Source organism: Aegilops tauschii, chromosome 3 (genome assembly GCF_002575655.3).
Source record: "Aegilops tauschii subsp. strangulata cultivar AL8/78 chromosome 3, Aet v6.0, whole genome shotgun sequence".
In the NCBI taxonomy this organism is placed as follows: domain Eukaryota; kingdom Viridiplantae; phylum Streptophyta; class Magnoliopsida; order Poales; family Poaceae; genus Aegilops; species Aegilops tauschii.
Genome location: NC_053037.3, coordinates 214962382 through 214973750, shown reverse-complemented (window position 1 = coordinate 214973750; position 11369 = coordinate 214962382). Strand labels below are relative to the sequence as shown.

Genomic DNA, 11369 nt, shown 5'->3' with positions numbered 1-11369 from the left:
TCGACGCTGCCGCCACGACACGTCTCTTGCTTCCTCCTAGGCCTCCTCTTTGTGTGCGCCTCGTCATCTCCGCGGCGTGCTCACCGCCGCAAGACAGGGCCTACGCGGCCATCGCAGGAGCGTCCTCCTTCGTGCTTGAGTTCCACTTTGACGACGCTGCCACGGGCGTGTCTCCTCCTCCTCCATGGAACCTGTCAAGAAAAATACTGTACGTACCTAGAGGGTCGTTGCACATGCAAGCATCGCGACCTCGCCTCCATGGCATAGTGCGCCTGCTGTCAGCGACGTCCTCTACGCATGCTCTAGCATGCCGTCGCCGACGCCGCTGGCCTACCGGACACCACGCCACCGTGAGCGCGTCCTCCTTTGCACTTGGGTTTGACGCCGCCAACAGGCGCGTCTCTTCCTGGTGCGTGCGTGAGGTTCTCGGCTGCGATGGTGCATCTTCTGCTCTTGCGTGAGATCCCGCCTCTGTGGGTTGTTGGTGCTCCATATTTATAGGATGGGAGGACCGGGGCTGCACGCAGCCGCCGCCTGGTTTCTTCCTTCTATTATTTTTCTTGATGTCCAAGTCTGCACCAAGAAAAGGAAATAAACCAGTACATACCTTGGTTGTTTCACATATGCCTTTCAGTGATAAACATCAAGGTCAGTTGTTTTGTTTCCTAAACTTGGGGACTTCCCGATTATACACACACCTCCGGCGGCTCCCTTGCTTTCTTCTTCCTTCTTCTTCTTCTAAGTATAGCTGGTCTCAGGTATTCAAATACATACACACGCGAGCTCGCCGACCGGTATACGGGTACAAAATACGTACACACCGGCGTATTCTTGATCCACCATGCATGTACTAGCAGTAATAGAGATCCACGTACATATATGTGCCAATCTACAAGATCAAATGGCAGCTCCTGCGTGTATACGTGCGTGCATGGATAGCTAAACCACTTCATGCATGTACATGCACATCTAATGAGCAAGGGCTTGAATCTCACGTGCAAGCACATGTATGACTCTTTTGTGTGTGTGTGTGTGTGTGTGTGTGTGTGTGTGTGTGTGTGTGTGTTTAGGTACGTACGCGCGAGCTCGCCTGCCAGCCGCCAGTCCTCGAATACGTATATGTATAGTACATGCAATATGAACTAGCCTTGTTTACGTTCATGATCTTAAATGATGTGTTCCAAAGTGAACAATCCAGACATGTCTTGCAAATATAATACCTGCATGGGAAATCTCAAAGAAAGTTATTTCATTATTAGAAATGTATAATTACTTGTCAAACAAATGCCCCCTCACCAAATAAAGTTCGAGTGTGAAGCGATCGAACTTAGTTTGGTGAAAACATTTCTTTTTTCTGTAAAGAATTGGTGCATCAACATGTGTGCAGGCTAGAGAGGTATTGACCCGAGGTCCGTGACATCGAGTGACGTCCTGAAGATGGCCGTCCCGAAGATGATTGATTGATTGTAATGTAAATTAGTGTAGGCATGTCTATCCGCACTTCTGTTCTCTAGGGTGCTCGTTGGATCGTATAACACGCACGACGCCAGCCAACGAATGAACCCTATCCTATCTTCATTCCATGGAGAAACATCATGCCTTGTCCTGAAAACAAAAAAAAATTACCGATTTCGTCGCGACCGTCTAGCTGCTACGACAGCAGCCGAGTTGATTGGAGGGTTTCATAGATTCACGCTAGCCGCACTGGCGTGTTGCACTGCTCCCATGATCTCCTTGTGTTGATGTAGGCGAGGCATCGATATACCGTCGATAGCTCCCCTTCGTTGAGCGAACCGTCACACCATCCATGGTGTGACAATTCCGGTGGTGCGCCGGGACGCCATCGGCCTTACGAATAATTGAGGGGTTGACGTTGCCCCATGCTTCATTGTTGTTGGAGACGGGGTTGCGGAGACGAACCGGCTCCACCTTCGTGAACACAAGTGTTGCCTTCTGGCACCCATCGTGCATGTCGGCGTAGACCATTGGTTGCCAGGCTGTCGTCGGCGTTGTCAGGAACGCATAGGTATTGCTGCACCCAAACACCCCTGACGTAGTTCGATGTAGTGACTTGTCGTCAGAATGCCATCGACGATGATAGGGATTGCCTCTCCATGGCTGCGAAGATGTCGGAGGAGCACAATCTAGAAGTACCAAATGAAAACAGACAAGAGAGAGAGAGAGAGAAAGTTTTTTTTATGTTGGCTTTCCTGTTATACACCAACTATAGGCGTGATATCCGAGAAGGCTACCGAAGGACTTGGCATTGGGAACCGTCGAAAGACCTTGACGATTGCAACTCAACAACTTAAATAAGCTTCGGTGTACGTGTATGAAGACGCCGTGTTTTAGGATGCTTCCAAGAGGCAACGAAAATTCATACTCTAGCCCATCATCATATTGAGAGCCCCACAACTCGACATGCCCCCTGCACATACCCCATGAACCCAGAGACTTGGGTATGGTAGGTTCAGAGCAAATGGTTTTGGGACAAAGGCTTGGCGATTTTTCTTCATGCATATTGAGGGGTGGTGAATAGCTACCTTCCGCCTTCCTTCCAGTGGGTTCCTTACTGCTTGGGAACACTTGATAGCTTCTTCGACTGTTGGGATTTTTTTCTTGAATTTGCTTCTTGGACTTTTGGAATTTTATTATGATTGCTCACGCGGATGATTGATTGGCCGCGGACTTCATGGACTTGTTTTGACATTCGGTTCGAACTTCCTTAGGACTCTTCTTCTAGGTTTTCTTGGGGACCCACCTTGGGAACATGGAAGGGAACTGTTCACCTCTGTAGACTAGGAAAACCCTCTAGCACTTTATCTGGGGCTTCTGGTGGCGCACCCCAGGGTTGCCATGTGACTATGCACAAAACCAACTTGTGTTGGGTCAGGCAGCCCTCCATGATCTTTTCCTATAGTCTTCCCTGGAGTGCGCGAGCCTCTGTGAACACGAGGCATGCCGGGAAACATGAAGAGTGCGGGTCTCAATACTCAGAAGTGCCCAAGTAATCATCTCCGCTGCCTCCAGAAGCATACACCTGGTACGTGTCGTGCATTGTGGCTGTAGGAGCTGCTCCACCTGCAAATCGACACATTGTGTCGCCCTCCAACAAGTCCTAGGGTAGCCAAAACTTCAATCAACAGCGTAGTGCGATAGGGGAAAGCCATTTTTTTGGTTGGACTTAGTCCCTAAAAATTTGGGAAAACTAGATATATCCACAAAATACAAAGGAGAATGCATCATGGATCCGATAGCCCACAGAAAAAGTTTCCCCAAAGGAAAACCGGAAGGCAACAAAAGAGGCAAAAAAATTAAGAAAAATATATTTTGAGGAACTTTCCGTTGATTGGGGGCATAGGACGGACTCCCTGGGAATCGACAAGCTGGTATGCTCCCCCGTCGTAGACTTGCTCGATAACGTATGGCCCTTCCCACTTTTGCTCGAACTTGCCCTTCGTCCTATGCGTCACGACGATGGGCCGCCTGAGCACAAGGACCAACTCGCATTTGCCGAAGACGTGTTGCTTGACGATCTTGTCGTAAGCTCTCACCATATTCTGGCGGTAAAGCTCCCGGTTTTGTAGGGCATTAAGTCGGCTCTCTTCAAGGGCGTTGAGCTCCTGAAACAGCAGTTGTACATGTTCGTCTTGGGTGATCTCAGCTTGGATAGCCACCCTAAAAGAGGGTAGTTGGAGGACCGCCTCACTCCCGTAAACGAGAGAAAACGGGGTTGCCTGTGTTGGGGTATGGACCGTAACGCGGTATGCCCACAAGGACTCGAAAATACGGTCATGCCAGTCTCTCCTATTCCTTGTCACCATCTTCTTGAGTATCTTACCGAGTGTGTTGTTGAAAGCTTCGATTGCTCCGTTGGCTTGGTGTCGATGGTGGGGATGTGGTGATGAAGTGAAAGGGAGAGCGATACGCCCATCACTCTGGCCATGCTTGGCCATATCCCTCCATCTTGTCATTGTTCGATGATGAAGTGGGCGGCCTTCGCCTTGTCGGTGCCCAGCCTGGTGGTGTCCGCCTTGTCGGTGTCGGACTGGATGATTTGCCTTTGCCTCATCAGTGCCTCGCAAGATATGGGTTGCTTCATTGGTAAAAGACATGTCGGTCGAGTACAGCTTCGCCTTGCTGGTGCTTGGGCGATGTTGTGGACGTGCGTCGTGTGGATGCTGGGGTAGATGTTGACGATGTTGCCACCTTAACAAGTGGCAATACAGGGTTATCATGAAACCATGCAAGGTGGCCTTGGACGGGCTTCGTGTCAGCGAAGGTGTAGAGATTGAGCTCTGCCTCAGTGGCGGTGTAGAAGGTGCACCCACCTTGGGCGAGCTTTGTGTTGGTGTCGATGTCGCCCCCTTTAGGCGAGCTCTATGTCGGCGACGGGGTCAATGTTGTTCCCACCTCAGGAATGCTCCTTTTCCAATGGCGTAGATGGCGCCCTTCCCCGGGCGATCTCCGTATCAGCAACGGTATGGCCGGTGCTCCGCCTCAGCGCCGGTGTAAATGACACCCCACCTGGGTGAGCTTGTGCCGGTGACAGTGTAGGCAGTGTCCCCAACTTAGGATGTTCAGCAGCGTAGATTGCACGACACCTTGGGCGTGCTCCGCATCGACGACAGTGTAGATTGATCCCTGCCCGGGCCAAGCTCCACCTGGACCGTAGTGTCGACCAAGCCCCATGTCACGCCCAATATGCGACTCTATCCTAAAGGAACTCGAAGGTCCCACCAAGGATAGAACCGCATATTGACACGCTTTTGCAAGGTGGATATCATTACATCGTACCATTACATAATAGTTGGGGATACATGCAAAGGGCATACAAATGCCGCAAGAATACATCAACATCATACAAGAGGACAACATCCGACTACGGATGAAACACAAACAGAAACTCAAACGACATCCACCCTGCTATCCCGGGCTGCCGACCAGGAACCTATCCCAAGATAAACGAAGAAGAAGAAGAACTCCAAAACAGGCAAACATCGCTTCATGTCATGAACATCGCATTACCTGCACCTGCAACTGTTGTTGTAGTAATCTGTGAGCCACTAGGACTCAGCAATCCCATTACCATGGGTATCAAGACTAGCAAAGCTTAATGGGTATGGAAAGGGTAAGTGGTGAGGTTGCAGCAAGCGGCTAAGCATGTATGGTGGTTAACTTATGAGTACAAGAGTAAGATGAGAAACTACGCAACGATCGCCAACTAGTAATGATCAAGAAGTGATCCTGAACTACTTACGTTCAAACATAACCCAACCGTGTTCTCCTCTTGAACTTCCTAGAAAAGAGACAGTCACGGTTACGCAACGCGGTTGGTGTATTTTAATTGAGTTTACTTCAAGTCCTCTACAACCGGATATTAACAAATTCCCATCTGCCACATAACCGCGGGCACGACTTTCGAAAGATTAAACCCTGGAGGGGTGTCCCAACTTAGCCCATGACAAGCTCACGATCCGCGGAGACAATCCTCCATCGCGGGACCTCCGACCAGACTCGGAATCCCGGTGCACAAGACATTTCGACAATGGTAAAACTAATCCAGCAAGACCTCCCGGCGTGCCGACACCCTGATAGTAGCCACGCGTATCTCGTCTCAGGCCATGTCCGGATGAGCGAAGCGTACAGGATCCATATAACCAAGTTGCCTAGGGTCGGTCCCGCACGGTGCTCTAATTGGGACCAACACCATCGGCACTGGCCCCGCCCTGTATGTAGGAAAGAATCCTCGGGTTCATGACACCCTATGCCAATTAATTATTTAGTTCAAGTATTATTGTGGCAAATGTAAAACCAATGTTGGGCCTTGCTAGAAGAGTTTTATTCAAAGCGAACTGTCAAGAGGGGCCCATAAACCCTCACCGTGTTGGGGACGCAAAATCCAGGAACATAACACCGGTATGACGGAAACTAGGGCAGCAAGAGTGGAACAAAACACCAGGCATAAGGCCGAGCCTTCCACCCTTTACCAAGTATATATGTGCATTAATTAAAGAAGAGATATTGTGATATCCCAAGATATCCATGATATCCATGTCCCAACATGGAACAACCTGCAACTGCACCTGCAACTAGCACCGCTATAAGAGGGGCTGAGCAAAGAGGTAACATAGCCAAACAATGGTTTGCTAGGAAGGGTGAAAAGGTTAGAGGCTGTCATGGCAATTTTGGGAGGCTTGATTAACAAGTGGTAGGTAGCGCGACATAGCGATAGCATCGAGACAACTAGCAAAGCAAAGATAGTAGTGAGATCCAAGGTGACGGTCATCTTGCCCGAAATCCCGCTAGGAAGAAGAACGAGTCCATGAAGAAGACGAACCAACGTAGTCGAACGGATCCTCACAATCGCAACGTAACCGGAACTATCAAGGAGAAGCGCAACCGGAAAGAAGCAAAAAACATGGTAAACAACCATCACTTAAGCATGGCATGGTGCACAACCAAATATGATGCATGTCCGGTGTAAATGACACCCCACCTGGGTGAGCTTGTGCCGGTGACAGTGTAGGCAGTGTCCCCAACTTAGGATGTTCAGCAGCGTAGATTGCACGACACCTTGGGCGTGCTCCGCATCGACGACAGTGTAGATCAATCCCTGCCCGGGCCAAGCTCCGCCTGGACCATAGAGTCGACCAAGCCCCGTGTCACGCCCAATATGCGACTCTATCCTAAAGGAATTCGAAGGTCCCACCAAGGATAGAACCGCATATTGACACACTTTTGCAAGGTGGATATCATTACATCGTACCATTACATAATAGTTGGGGATACATACAAAGGGCATACAAATGCCGCAAGAATACATCAACATCATACAAGAGAACAACATCCGACTACGGATGAAACACACACAGAAACTCAAACGACATCCACCCTGCTAGCCCGGGCTGCCAAGCAGGAACATATCCCAAGATCAACGAAGAAGAAGAACTCCAAAACAGGCAAACATCGCTGTCACGTCATGAACATCGCATTACCTGCACCTGCAACTGTTGTTGTAGTAATCTGTGAGCCACGAGGACTCAACAATCCCATTACCATGGGTATCAAGACTAGCAAAGCTTAATGGGTATGGAAGGGTAAGTGGTGAGGTTGCAGCAAGTGGCTAAGCATGTATGGTGGTTAACTTACGAGTACAAGAGTAAGATGAGAAACTACACAACAATAGCCAACTAGTAATGATCAAGAAGTGATCCTGAACTACTTACGTTCAAACATAACCCAACCGTGTTCTCCTCTCGAACTTCCCCGAAAAGAGACAGTCACGGTTACACAACGCGGTTGGTGTATTTTAATTGAGTTATTTCAAGTCCTCTACATCCGGATATTAACAAATTCCCATCTGCCACATAACCATGGGCACGGCTTTCGAAAGATTAAACCCTGCAGGGCTGTCCCAACTTATTCCATGACAAGCTCACGATCCGCGGAGACAATCCTCCATCGCGGGACCTCTGATCAGACTCGGAATCCCGGTGCACAAGACATTTTGACAATGGTAAAACTAATCCAGCAAGACATCCCGGCGTGCCGACACCCTGATAGTAGCCGCACGTATCTCGTCTCGGGCCACGTCCGGATGAGCGAAGCGTACAGGATCCATATAACCAAGTTTCCTAGGGTCGGTCCCGCATGGTGCTCTAGTTGGGACCAACACCATCGGCACTGGCCCCTGCCCTGTATGTAGAAAAGAATCCTCGGGTTCATGACGCCCTATGCCAATTAATTATTTAGTTCAAGTATTATTGTGGCAAATGTAAAACCAATGTTGGGCCTTGCTAGAAGAGTTTTATTCAAAGCGAACTGTCAAGAGGGGCCCATAAACCCTCACCGTGTTGGGGACGCAAAATCCAGGAACATAACACCGGTATGTCGGAAACTAGGGCGGCAAGAGTGGAACAAAACACCAGGCATAAGGCCGAGCCTTCCACCCTTTACCTAGTATATATGTGCATTAATTAAATAAGAGATATTGTGATATCCCAAGATATCCATGGTATCCATGTCCCAACATGGAACAACCTGCAACTGCACCTGCAACTAGCAACGCTATAAGAGGGGCTGAGCAAAGCGGTAACATAGCCAAACAACGGTTTGCTAGAAAGCGTGAAAAGGTTAGAGGCTGTCATGGCAATTTTGGGAGGCTAGATTAACAAGTGGTAGGTAACGTGACATAGCGATAGCATCGAGACAACTAGCAAAGCAAAGATAGTAGTGAGATCCAAGGTGACGGTCATCTTGCCCGAAATCCCGCTAGGAAGAAGAACGAGTCCATGAAGAAGACGAACCAACATAGTCGAACGGATCCTCACAATCGCAACGTAACCGGAACTGAAGAAGCGCAACCGGAAAGAAGCAAACAACATGGTAAACAACCATCACTTAAGCATGGCATGGTGCACAACCAAATATGATGCATGTCCGGTTTAATGAGGCATGGCATGGCAAAGTGCAACAAACAATACTACAAATTAAGTGGAGCTCAATATGCAACTCGTTGCGTATTGACGAAACACCGCAATAAAGTTATTTAGTTCGCTCTCGTTTATGTACCCAACAATATTAAATGTTGTTAGACATGGCAAGAGGTGAAGCATAAGTAAAGTAACTATTTAGGCAAGTTTAAATGAGGCCGGAACAACGAACAACAATTCCGGAAAATCCTCATGCGCATATTTTAAATTTGGTACTGTTCTACCTATACACAATTTTAGAGTTGTTAAGCATGCAAAATAAGTGCACCAAGTTTATCTATGCATTTTTCTGAGCACGTTACATATATAATTTATTCAATTCAGAGTTACGGTTATTTAGTTATGAAATAAACCATTTTAGCATGCCATTTAAGTAAAAAAGCAAACAACAATTTTAAGCATTTTTATCATGGATGAAAGGCGATTGTTAGGCGCCGGCGGACCGGCACTACGGTTCGGCCGGTCGCATGCAATCCGTCCGATTTTGTACCCCATAGCCATCCGATCCCTATCCCCACGTCATCATATCTTCTTATTCCCCACTGCTTCGTCCCCAAATCAGAGACCTGGGCGAATCCCTCCTCCCGGCGTCGCTCGCTGCACCCCCTACGCGCTGTCGTGACTCGCCAATAGCACGAACGAGAGAATCCTTCCTCTCCCGCGCCGCCAGCTCGCCATTCTCGATCCCGGACAACCGCAGTTCCAGGAGCCCCCATGGTTCCGCATAAAATCCCAGCGCCCGATGGAAGCTTCCCTTGCTACCCGCTGCAGCAACAAAAAATCGTGTGTCGTCTTCGCCGGCCACGCTCGCCGTTCCCTGGTTGCAACCAAAAATAATCGCAGCACCGTCGTCGCCGGCCACACTTCGTTGTCGTTGGTTGTAGGCTTGTAGCAAATCTGGGCACCGGTTGTAGCAAAAATCACAGCACCGTCACCGCCGGCGACACTTCATTGTTGTGGTTTGTAGCAAATCTGGGCGCTAGTTGTAGCAAATCCACTCGCTGGTTCCAGCAAAATCAAATAATGTTTCCAGCTAAAAACAAAATCAAATACTGGTTCCAGCAAAAGTAGAAGACGGTGGTCGCAAAAAATTAGGCTTCTTTCAGCGAAAATCAAAATACGGTAGTAGCAAATTTCTAGCCGGCTCCAGCAAAATCAAAAGAAGGTAGTAGCAAAAGTATGGGCCGGTTCCAGCAAAAGAAGCCACCTCGTTGTCTTTCCACCAAAGAAAAATTTGGAGCACCGCCGCGGACCGTCGATGCTCCCGATGACACCGGTTGTAGTACCTCCCGTCGCTGGCTCCAGCAATCCCAGCCCCGCCCGTCGCCACCCGCCCCCGTCGCAGCTCTGTGTTGCCTGGTTGCAGCACGCCGAGATGGCGGTTCCAGCTTCGACGGACGCAGGTTGCAGCATGCCTCGCTGCTGTGCCAGTCTCCGGCGACCGGTCGCCGCTCGTAGCAAGGCCTCGTCGGAGCGTGCAGCGCAAACGCAAGAGGACTCGGGGTGTGGTGGCGCACGGCCAGGCCGTCGCCCCAGGCTAGCGGCTGTCCGTCGTGGCGGGTTGCAGCACGCAGCCTCAGTTGAGTCGACGCCGACGACCTCGCCTGCCGGCGACGGGTGGCCGGGGGCGATGGGCAGCCATGCCGTTGCTGGCGATTTGTTAGAGGAGAAAAGCTGAGATGCGGGATGAAGAAGAGCAAATGACAGGCTGTGGAGAGAGCGGGTGCGAGACGATAAGGTATGAGAAAAAGCGATGGGGTGGGCCTACTAGCAGCAAGAGTAAAAGAAAGTGCGCGTGCACGACCAGCCGAAACGCTCGAACGGCGCACCATAGGGAAACGTTTCCCTGGATGAAAGTGTGATATTGTGAAAGTAGATGAAAATATAAGAATGATTCATATATGACATATTTTATTTGGATGCATGGATATTTAGCTATAGATAATGTAAAACAGTGGCAATTCTGTAAATATGCAATGCTCCCTGGCTCCTTTGAGCTATCGATCAGCAGATCGACTTTGACCATGGCTGCACAACGACAACCGACGGCGACGGCGGTGACCAAAGGCAGCGGCCTCTGCCGCAGTAGAGCACCGGCGGGGGTGCGGAAATAGGCAAGGGAAACTTGGTTGTGGCGGGCGCTTGCTGTGTGTGTGGATGCACAGGTGGGGCTTGCGGGAGGCCGAGCTTGTGGCCATGGCGGCGACCACGGCGATGCATGGGATGACTGCAAGGCGACGGGCGAGGCTCTGATTGCGCGCGAGAGCTGCTGGTGTGCGTGCATGCGGAAACTGGTGAGGTTGCGGGTCTGCGGCGAGGCGACGGCGACAGCCTGGTGTGCGGGCGGAAGCAGCATCTGGCAAGGTGCGCAAGTGCAGCAAGGGGCGGCAGCAAGGGGCGGCAGCAAGGTGTGCTGGTGCGTGGAAACATAGCCTCGGCTTTGTTCAGAAACGGCCATGGCGGACGTGCCTCGGTCAAGATCAAAACGACGCCTACGGGATGAAAATCACGCCGGGGAAGGACTGGGGAGGGGCGACTGCTCACCATGGGCTCGAAGGATACGACGTGGAGGCCGGGTACGCGACGACGGAGGCGTACAGGAAGAAGCGCTGATCGTGGAGGTGTTCGCGTTCCCTGAAGAAGTCGAGCAGAGGAAGAAGATGTCGAGGAAATTGGCGATCCGACTCGGGGAAGGCGTGTAACGGAGTCACGGCGGCGTCCCGGGGCTTGTGGACGGAGGAGGGGATCCGACGGAGCTCATCACGCCAACGGCGAGCTCGGGTCCGAGCCTTCCATGGCGTTGGGCTTGGGGAAGGAGGCGCGGTGGAACTGGATGCTTACCGGGCGGCGGGGCGAGGAGGGAAAGAGGAGGAG

General features: G+C 50.6%; 1 long non-coding RNA gene across 1 annotated transcript; it reads right to left on the bottom strand.

Moving 5' to 3' along the window:
* Positions 1–6739: 6739 nt before the first annotated feature.
* On the bottom strand, positions 6740–11026 carry LOC141042351 (uncharacterized). Its single transcript, XR_012204780.1, has 2 exons — positions 9703–11026; positions 6740–7010 (listed from the first exon to the last, which is right to left on the bottom strand). It is a non-coding gene; the product is annotated as an uncharacterized lncRNA (long non-coding RNA).
* Positions 11027–11369: the final 343 nt, after the last annotated feature.